The sequence below is a fragment of the Herpailurus yagouaroundi genome, unplaced genomic scaffold (genome assembly GCF_014898765.1).
Source record: "Herpailurus yagouaroundi ecotype Mexico unplaced genomic scaffold, PumYag 28, whole genome shotgun sequence".
Taxonomy (NCBI): Eukaryota; Metazoa; Chordata; class Mammalia; order Carnivora; family Felidae; genus Herpailurus; species Herpailurus yagouaroundi.
Window position 1 is genome coordinate 116,203,994 of NW_024412376.1, and position 10,414 is coordinate 116,214,407.

The window sequence follows — 10,414 nt, forward strand, 5'->3', positions numbered from 1 at the left end:
CAAACTGCAAGATCATGACCTGAGCTGAAGTCGGACGCTTTACTGACTGAGCCACCCAGGCACCCCGAAGGAATTTATTTATGTTAAAGTAGACTTACCGGATCTGGAAATTGGGATAATGTTAAACTAAAATTGCCTTTTGCTCTTGGCAAAATATTAACATAGAGACAGCTGAGTTCCTACAGGAAGTCACTCTGTCTCAAGGGCTTGTAAAAGTTGTAAGGAAATTTAAGTTTTTTCTTTTGCCTTTGTTTCTCAAATCAATTATTATTTAGATTCCTAGATGGATAGCTGTGATCATCAGTTATTAAAATCTAATTAAACTCATTTTATATATTACATATAGTATATAATGGAATATTATTCAGCCTTAAAAAAGAAGGAAATTCTGCCATCATGCAGAATGGATAAATCTGGAGGATGTTATGCTAAGTGAAATGTGCTTATCAGAAAAAGTCATTAATGTATGTTTCCACTTATGGGAGGTGCCTAAATTGTAAAATTCATAGAAGCAGAGAGTGGACTGATGGTTGTCAGTGAGGAGGAGAAAATGGGAAATTATTGTTCAACAGATATAAAGTTTCAGTTATGAAAGACAGGTAAGTTCCAGAGATCCGGAACATGATGCTATAGTTAACAATACTACATTGCTTACTTAAATATTTGTTAAGAGGGTAGTTTCATGTTAAATTTCCTTACCACAATCTGAAATATACATATACACTTATATATCATTATGAATGTGCTTTTAAAAATAACTATATTGACTTATTCTTTTTGAATGTTTATTTATTTTGAGAGAAAGACAGAGTGCAAGTGGAGGAGGGGAAGTGAGAGAGGGAGACTGAGAATCCCAAGCAAGTTCCACACTGTCAGCACAGAGACCCACGTGGGGCTCGATCTCACAAACTGTGAGATAGAGACCCATGTGGGGCTCGATCTCACAAACTGTGAGATGGTGACCTGAGCTGAAATCAAGAGTCAGATGCTTAACTGGCTGAGCCACCCAGGAGCCCCTATATTGATTTATTCTTAAGGGCATACTTGTCTTCCTGTTATTACCATGTTTTGTCACAGATTCACCAAGCTATCACTTATAATAAATAATATATGGCTCAGTTTTCCAAGCACATAATTTTGTAAATAAATGAAACATCTAAAGATAAAATGCTTTATAGTAGCAGAAAAGGAAATGGATTAATTTTGTTTTTCTTTTTATAATATTGGGGAATGTTTCAGATATGATCTTAGCAGATAGTATTGCTATGTATTATATATATATATGTATATATATATTATATATATTATATATAATATATATATGTATATATATATATGATTATGCTTGGGCATATATATTATATATATAGTATATATATTATATATATTATATATATTATATGCTTGGGCATATATATTATATATATATGCTATATATATATATATATATTATATATGATTATGCTTGGGCATGTCCCAACAAAAGAAAATCTCTAAGTGGTTTGCATATTTTAGGCCACATTTTTCTTTTTGTATGTCACCCAATTACTGGTCTTAAACACCAGTAAATAAGCAAAACAACAACAACAACAACAACAACAACAACAACACATCCTACCCTTTCTTTGCTCCTTTATGCTATTTTCCACTTTACCTTTGGTTGTATCATTGTTATTCAATCTGAGGGCATTAGGAGAATTTATTGTTAAGGCAAATACATAAGAAAGATAGTATCATTTTCCATGTTTGGGGAAATTTAAACACTTTAAAAACTCCTGTCATTATCTATAGTTAAAAGACCAGGATTTAGTCATTAGACTTTTCACAATCCATGAGACACCAGATAAACAGATATATATTTTTATCTTGTTCAATATCACTAGCCTTATTTTTTTTCTAGTTTTTACATTGTCGTTCTCAAAAACAGATTGTTAAAATTTTGCTGAATTTTAAAGTGACTTATGGAAGATTAAAGAAAGTAACATTTCTTGTATATTATTCAATCACTGGATATTTTAACACATATACAAATCCTTAAAACACAGTAAGAAGGGTATCTCTCATTTCCCATTTCACTTTTGTACACAGGAGGAAGGTGGGACTCAGGAAGATGAGGCAGAATGACTGAGCCTTTCAAAGGGATCTCAAAATTCTGAGAAATTCTGAGAAATCATAGTTTCAGCAGGATGATGGTATTCTAAATTTACCTGTAAGGCACTTGCAATATATAACAACTTATTTGTACTTTCAATATCATAAAATGTTCAAAAGTCTATGTATCCATGGTAGGTATTACATCAATTTCACTGGTGTGTACTCTCAATGTCTGATAACCTGAGTGCTTATTTGGTGTTGTTGACCTCCACCTCCTGTGTACTTTTGTTCATAAGCACCACTCATTTGCTTTTACGCATCATTTCAACTTTCATATATTTAAAATTCTCTGTAGGCTCGTCTAGTCTTATTTTTCCCATGCATGTGACTCACCATCATAGGCTGTCGTCATTCTGCTGTAAGATACAAATAATTAAATAAGAATACATTTTACCTTTTATTTTTTTATTATTTTTAAAGTCCTTTATTTATTTATTTTGAGAGAGAGGGAGTGAGAAAGGGTGAGAGGCAGAGAGCGAGGGAGAGAGACAGAAAATCCCAAGAAGACTGCACTGTCAGGATAGAACCTGATGCAGGGCTTAAACTCACGAACCATGAGATCATGACCTGCGCCAAAACCAAGAGTTGAACACTTAACCGATTGAGCCACACAGGAGTGCCAAATAAGAATAAAAAGGCAATGCAATTTATATACTCAAATCATTGTAGATATGGTGCAGTTAATTTTCCCTTTATGGTAAATTCCTATCTTTCAAAATCTGCCTCACACAGACACATTCACAATATTTGAAGATAGCAAGAAATGGTATAATCTTTCAATTTGCATAAGAGATTTTAAAAATGTATTCCAATTAATAACTGGAAACATATGACATTCTACAGAAAGAACAAATCCTTTCTTATGGATACTATCTATTATTGATATCCAAAATTAATAATGTTATGACTAGACATATATCCCCCCAAATGGGGATATATTAATATGGGTTATAGTTATAAGTAAACTTTCAATTAGCAAACAGAATATGCACAATTACTAAAATTTCCATATTGGAAAGAGACATTTATAAATAATATGAATTTAATAGAGAAACAAAACTTTTGTACTTTGGCAGTTATCTTTGATAAAATATGTTGCAGTTGGAAATGGATTATTTAATGTTGTCATGTTAAGAATAAGAAAATGTCTTTTACACACACATACACACACAAGCCATACGTGTGTTTTTTCGAGTGATTAGTTAATGTAGTATTCCCAGAAGTATAAAACCAAAGGTTAAGATGTATGCAGTCAAAGAAAAATAGTTATAACATGTAATTTAAGGTATTAGAAAGCCAGATGGCAGGAATTTCCAGCAACTATAATTCTCACCCTGTTTCTTCCCTGCAGTGCTAAAAAATACCACATATGTGGCAAATAGCATGCCCTGAAAGAAAAACAAGACTAACTTGAATACAATTCTCTAATGTATTCACAAGCTACCTATTCATTTTTCTCCAACTTAAAGTACTAGGAACTTGACTGCTATTGTTATGGGAATTTTGCAAGTTCAATTAAAATAATAACTGGAATAGTCTTACATTCGGGACAATACATAAGATTAAATAATAAATTATGATAACTGAAGACATTCTGATATTTAAATAAAAAGATATATAATTCAAGTTTTTAACTTCTATATACATACAACAAAGCTGAATTTCTGTAAGTGACAAAAATAGAAATATTGGGTAACATTTATTGAGTGTATACTATGCAAAAGTATAACCTTAAAGAAAAATAAAGTGCTTTGCTTAAGATTTGTAATAAAGTAAGTACTCAACAATATTAGGTTATATTATACTCCTATTTTCAGCTTTAGCAGACAGGCAATGTCTCACCCACAAGGCCTCAGTTCTGCCATAGGGGTGCCTATCTCCCACCTTCTGACTGCTTTGCTCCTGATGGCCTATTCTGAGACTTCTCCAGAGGACCGCCTTTGGACTACTGGCATTTCTCTGGCCAAGTGTTGTGAGGTTACATGTCATTAGTGATAGAGCCAATCACCAACTGGTAGACAGAGTAGAAAAGTCCCACACCTTCTCCTTCAAGTGAGTCTAACTCCAAGGTCTAGGGTACACTATAGAGCTTCCCATGTGACACTCTGAGGTTCAATCTTTGCTTCAAAATACATCCTTACTTGGGTACTTCCCCTTCCCAGTTTTGGTAACTCAACTCCCTCACAATATTCTTCTGGGGACACTTCCTTAATAAATTAATTGTATTCAAATTCTCATCTGAGGATCTGTTCCTGGAGGACCAGACCTAAGGAAACTAAGCACAGAAAGCCTAAGTGATTGACTAAGATCACACATTAATGAGCAGAGATAGGTCAAGGCTCTTCATTGCAAATGCTGTGCTTATCATCATTTCATTAACAATTAATGATATACTATACAACTTTAATGATTTATTGAAGGATTACTACATATGAAAAAGTAGTAAATTGAGACCCAAAAGTGAAAAAATAGGTCGATTTTTAAAGAAGCAAAACATTATTAATTGTAACATGAATGAAAATGACCTGTTAATATAAACAATGAGTATCTTAATTGACAGAAGACCAAATATTACTCATCATTGTTTCCTGGGAAACAAATTATGATTTAAAATAGTATTTGTGCATCGAAAGTGAGTCCTTTTTTATTTTCTCATTCTAGTTTTACCCACACAAAGTTAAGAATGCTAGGCTTATCAAAGCTTTTCTTCTCATCTTGTTTCACTTGATTTTGCAAAACTTCAAAATTTCATAACTTCATTGTCTTTCTGTACCCATGATTCTTAAATGGATTTTTAAAATAACTTTATTTTCAGTCTTTTAATTATAGTTTATATAAGTGAAAAATATTTTTGAAAATATATTTTATCACTTGGGAAACGCCAATGATCAGTTAACTTTTCTGGGTTAAAGCATTTTGTGTGTGTGTGTGTGTCTATGTGTGTGTGTATGTGTATATATAAATATATAATAGTAGAAAGGTCAGTAAATTATGGTCCATGGACCATAACTGGTTGGCTACCTGTTCTTGGTAGGGCAAATATTTAAAAGAATTTTAATGGTTGAAAAAGAATAATAAGAATAATGTATCATGTAAATAAACATTATAGAAAATTAAAATTCAAATTTCCAGACAGTTTTACTACAACACAGTCACATTCATTCATTTATGTATTTAATGACTGTTTTAGTCCCACAGTAGCAGTGTTCAGTACTTGTAATAGAACATGGGATAGTGCACTGATGTGGTTGTAACTCAATAGAATTTGTATTTTATTTTTTAATACCAGACCTTCCTAATCATGTCAAAATAAGAAAAGAAGATAAAAGTGGACTTCAACATCACACTTTTAAGAACATGGACATGTGAATTATTTTGTCATAAATTTTTGACGGTTGAATGTTATTTTTATTATAAAATGAAACTGGACACTATAGCACTCATCACATTATTACCAGATCATTAGAAAGCAGCAGTCAGAAAAGTTAGAAAGTTAAAACGGGATTTTTTATTATATGAAAATTTCTGGGGTTGTCTGGGTGGCTCAATCTGTTAAACAATCGACTCTTGATTTCAGTTTAGGTCCTAATCTCAGGGTTGGTGCGATCAATCACTGAACTGGACTCTGGGCTGACAGCATGGAGCCTGCTTGGGATTCTCTCCCTCCCTCTCTCTCTACACCTCCCCTGCTCATTCTCTCTCCCTCTCTCTCTCTCAAAATAAATAAATAAACTGAAAAAAATTTTTTTTCTTTACAAAATTAAAACAGAAAGAAAGAAAAAGAAAGGAGGGAAGGAAGGAAGGAAGGAAGGAAGGAAGGAAGGAAGAGAAAGAAAGGAAGGAAGGAAGGAAGGAAGGAAGGAAGGAAGGAAGGAAGGAAGAGAAAGAAAGGAAGGAAGGAAGGAAGGAAGGAAGGAAGCAAGAAAGAAAGAAAGAAAGAAAGAAAGAAAGAAAGAAAGAAAGAAAGAAAGAAAGAAAGAAAGAAAGAAGGAAAGAAAGGAAGAAAGAAAGAAAGGAAGAAAAAGAAATGGAAAGATAAAAGAAAATGAGCACAGAACAAACCAAGTTTCTGACCAGGTCATTTTTTGCTAAGCGAGGAAAGATATTTGCTCATGATTTCTTGAAATGGTATTTGATTGCAACAACCAGACAAATGTATCTAAAAGAAAGCTACTTTTTAATACTATTAGCCTTTTGGTGAGAACAGCTGTTTGAAGAGTTGAAGACATTAGAAGCAACATCAATATTCACTTAAAAACAAGGCAAGTGCCTTTCAGCAGTTTGTTTTGTTTCTTGTTAAAAAGTTGACATGTGGTACCTATACTACTAAAATGTTTATTTGAAGAGTCAGTGCAAAGTTTGAAATGACAGAAGAATTAGCCTCTACAAAATATTCTGCACAGAATGCTACATGTGAGAATATTTTCAAATAAATTGAGAAACAGTAATGTAGTACAAATTCAAGTGGAATATGTTAAAATGTGCTACAACTGCTTGTATGGAAAATATATGTGGAAAAAAATGACATATTTGAACAAATTCTCAAAGTTTTTGAAAATAGTAGGTGTTTATAGCATATTAACAGTTAAGCAGTGAATTATTCTTGAGTAGATACTTTGTCAAAAATACGTGAATCTATCATGTGTTACTGAACTAACCGTGTAAATGATGAGCTTCACATGTTCTCATGAACTTAAACTTCATTAATTCCAAGAGTTTTTGCAGAAATAGAAGGTAGATATCCTTACTTGATTTACCACATAAAATCTCGACTTTGAAATCATGAAGTTTTACTGTGATTGAATTAGTTCAGGGTAGAGTTTTTGGTTTTTGTTTTTGTTTTTTTTAAGAGAACCACCCTCAACCACCAATGTTGTATACTGAATGGCTTTGGAAAATAGCTTTTGCTGCTAACCCGAAAGTATTTCTTAATGAATTCATGCTAAATATACAAAGCAAAGCAGCACTTATATATGAATTTACACTGTAGTAAAGTGATCTCGACAACTTTCATTTCCAGAATCACAGATAATGTCAAATTGCTTTATGACCTTACATGCTGTCAAAGTTGATAATGTTGATAATATCAATGTTGATAGTAGGAAATATTAACTTTAAATCCCAGTTAAGCAAAATCAAAAAAAGCAATGGTTTTCTTAACTAGGCTCCATGTCCAATGTGGGGCTTGAACTCACAACCCTGAGATTAAGAGTCACATTCAGTACCTACTGACCCAGCCAGGAGCCCCCAAATCTATTATTTTTAGTAACATACTTGTATTATAAATATACCCTGTTATTATTATTGTTTGAAGTCGGTTTATTTATTTATTTTGAGAGAAAAGAGGCATGAGCAGTGGAGGGGCAGGAAGGGAGAGAGAGAATCCTAAGCAGGTTCTGTGCTGCTTGATTTCTGAGCCAAAATCAAGTCAGACACTTAATCGACTGAGCCACCCAAGTGCCCCATCATCTCTCCACTTTCTTAAAGTCCACTTAATTGTTACCTAGCCTTGTAATATCAGTATTATTTCCACATAGTAACTATCTCTAACATTCCACTAGATCAATCTTTACTTGGTCTTTTGAGTTCTCTGAAACAACTCTGCATATAATGTATCAACACACACACACACACACACACACACACACACACACACACACGCACACACACACACCAAACAAGCTGCACATATTCTTCCAATTATCACTTGATGAAAACTGGCTCAAATTATTAAACCAGTTATATACTGTAAATTCTTCTAATTTCTTCGTAATCTGTTTATTTATTTTAAAATCTGTTAATTTTAATCATCTCTTACCTTTATTTTTTTTAAAGGCATTATTGTCTATGAATTTTTCCTTTGAAATGTCTCATATGCACCCAAATCCTTGCCCTTATTCTTTGAGTTTGAATTAACACAATATAAATCTACTTACATTGGCTTTTCTAGATTACCTAACATAACACTGGCTTCTGTGGATGAGTCAATGATGTGGACATTGAGACGCAACTGTGCACACCTCCAAATAGCCTGTCATTTTCTGTCTATCCTTACCACAGCCCAGCTTGTGTAACATTGCTAGTCCAGTAATTCCAGATCATATATTTTCAATCACATTACCAATTAGGAAACTATTCAATACTACATCATGGTACCAAGTAAAATAAAAACTCATTCTCAAAATCAATTATGTATCAGTGTTTCCCAGAACATTTTGGGAAATGTTTTGGTTTGCAAACAAACACTTGTTCTATCAAACTTTGAAAGTGATATAGAAGAATTTTTCAAAGAAATTGTGGTAATGGTCAGTTAAACGTGGAAGACTCTGGATTCAACAAATTTAGCATATTTATTTCCTATACAACTTCTTGAAGATTTTTACAGGGTACTGTGTGTGTTCTGTTCTCAGAGGAGAGTATAGGATCCACAATTTTCTAAACTTACATCAGAACCTTAGTTCTGATAATAGAAGCTTGACTTTGATTAAGCAGAGCTAGCTTTAAACCAGGTGTTTAAACACATTTTAAACCATGTGTTTATGTAATGTTAAATTAGTCCTTGCTCCATAAATGGGCATATGTTTCAGATATCATGTTTCTTTAGCCAGTTATTTGAGTTAGATAATGGCATATGGCCTAATGAGGCTATTATGAGCTAATATGTGGATTTTTGTTGGAACAACCTGAGAATGATATTCTTTTCACTGGACTTGAAAGTAGGAGAATGCATACTGGGAAGAGCTGGAAGCTACTTTGTTAGAATATAGAAACTGAAAATGAGGCCAAAGTGGAGAGCAAGACACTGATTTCTGGTGATAATATTTAAGATTACCAGAAAGTAAGTTACTGCAGATTTTTTTTTATATTCCCTTTTAACTTAAGTCACTTTGGATTGAGCTGTTGCTTAAAAATAAGAGTCTAGGGGCACCTGGGTGGCTCAGTCAGTTAAGGATCTGACTTCGACTCAGGTCATGACCTTGTGGTCCTTGAGATTGAGCTCCACATGGGGCTCTGTGCTGACAGCTAGGAGCCTGGAGCCTGCTTCAGATTCTGTGTCTCCCTCTCTCTCTGCCCCTCCCCTGCTCACACTCTGTCACTCTTTCTCTCTCTCTCTCAAAAATAAATAAACAACAACAAAAATAAGAGTTGAAACTGGTATATTCCAGAGACTACTTTTTGAAATGGATATCAGAAGAGTTTTTGCAAACCTATATTTGTCTCAGACCATGAGCCTGGATTTCTCTCTTCTCCAGCAAGAGAGCGGACATAGAAATGAAAACGAGAGAAGCTAATATCTGGGAGGAGACAGGAGCCCTGAGCAGAGATTTCATCTCTGTATTTATTGAGCTCTAACATGTGGTGAACGTGAAGAAAATCAGATAATAATCATTAACTTGTGTGCATAAGAAGCAAAGGGTCTGGGAGGAAAGTGGGAGTTTGAGGTTGTGATCAAAGTATATTGGCGCCAGATGGAAAGTAGTTTCCTGCAGGTGATATAACAAGTTACTCGTGATCCCCTTATAATATCTCATTAACTAACCTTGGGCGCTTTCTCCCTGTGGTGGTGGCTTTCCACCCTAAGCTTTTTGAACACATTTAGGTTAAGTATAAGGAATTCTTGAACCTATTTCCCCACACATATTAAGAAATATTACATTAAATGCTATAGCACTAAACTGCACTTCTAGTTGTCTTTAAATACTCATCTTCTGAAATATCGTTTTGGCCCTGTTATTCTAACCATTAATGGTATTATTTGGCAAATCACTTAACTCCCCTAAACTGAGTTTTGTATTCATTTTTATTTCAATTTCCTTTTCCTTTTCCTCCTCACCTTAAGAGATTGTTTGTGGAATTTAATGTGTATATGCTTTATACTTACTCTTACTTCAAAAGTCTTTATTCTATGATACTATAGTAACTTCTGTCTCCTCACTAGGCACATTTCCAATTTCCAAAATAACCATTATTGTACTTAAGAACTATTTTAAGTCTTATCATCTTGAAAGTCTTCAAATAAAAATATCACATATAGTATCTGGAAGTTCACCTCCTCCAGAGAGAAAAAAACAAAATTGCGTATAGTGCTCACTTCTTACTCTGATTATGATTATGTAAGTAATTATTAATTGTAATTGCCAATTAAAAGTAATAAGATACTATATTGTGCCATCCATTCTTTGTGGCGCTTGTTTTTGACACATTTCTCGTTATTTTAAACATTTATTTATTTATTTATTTATTTATTTATTTATTTATT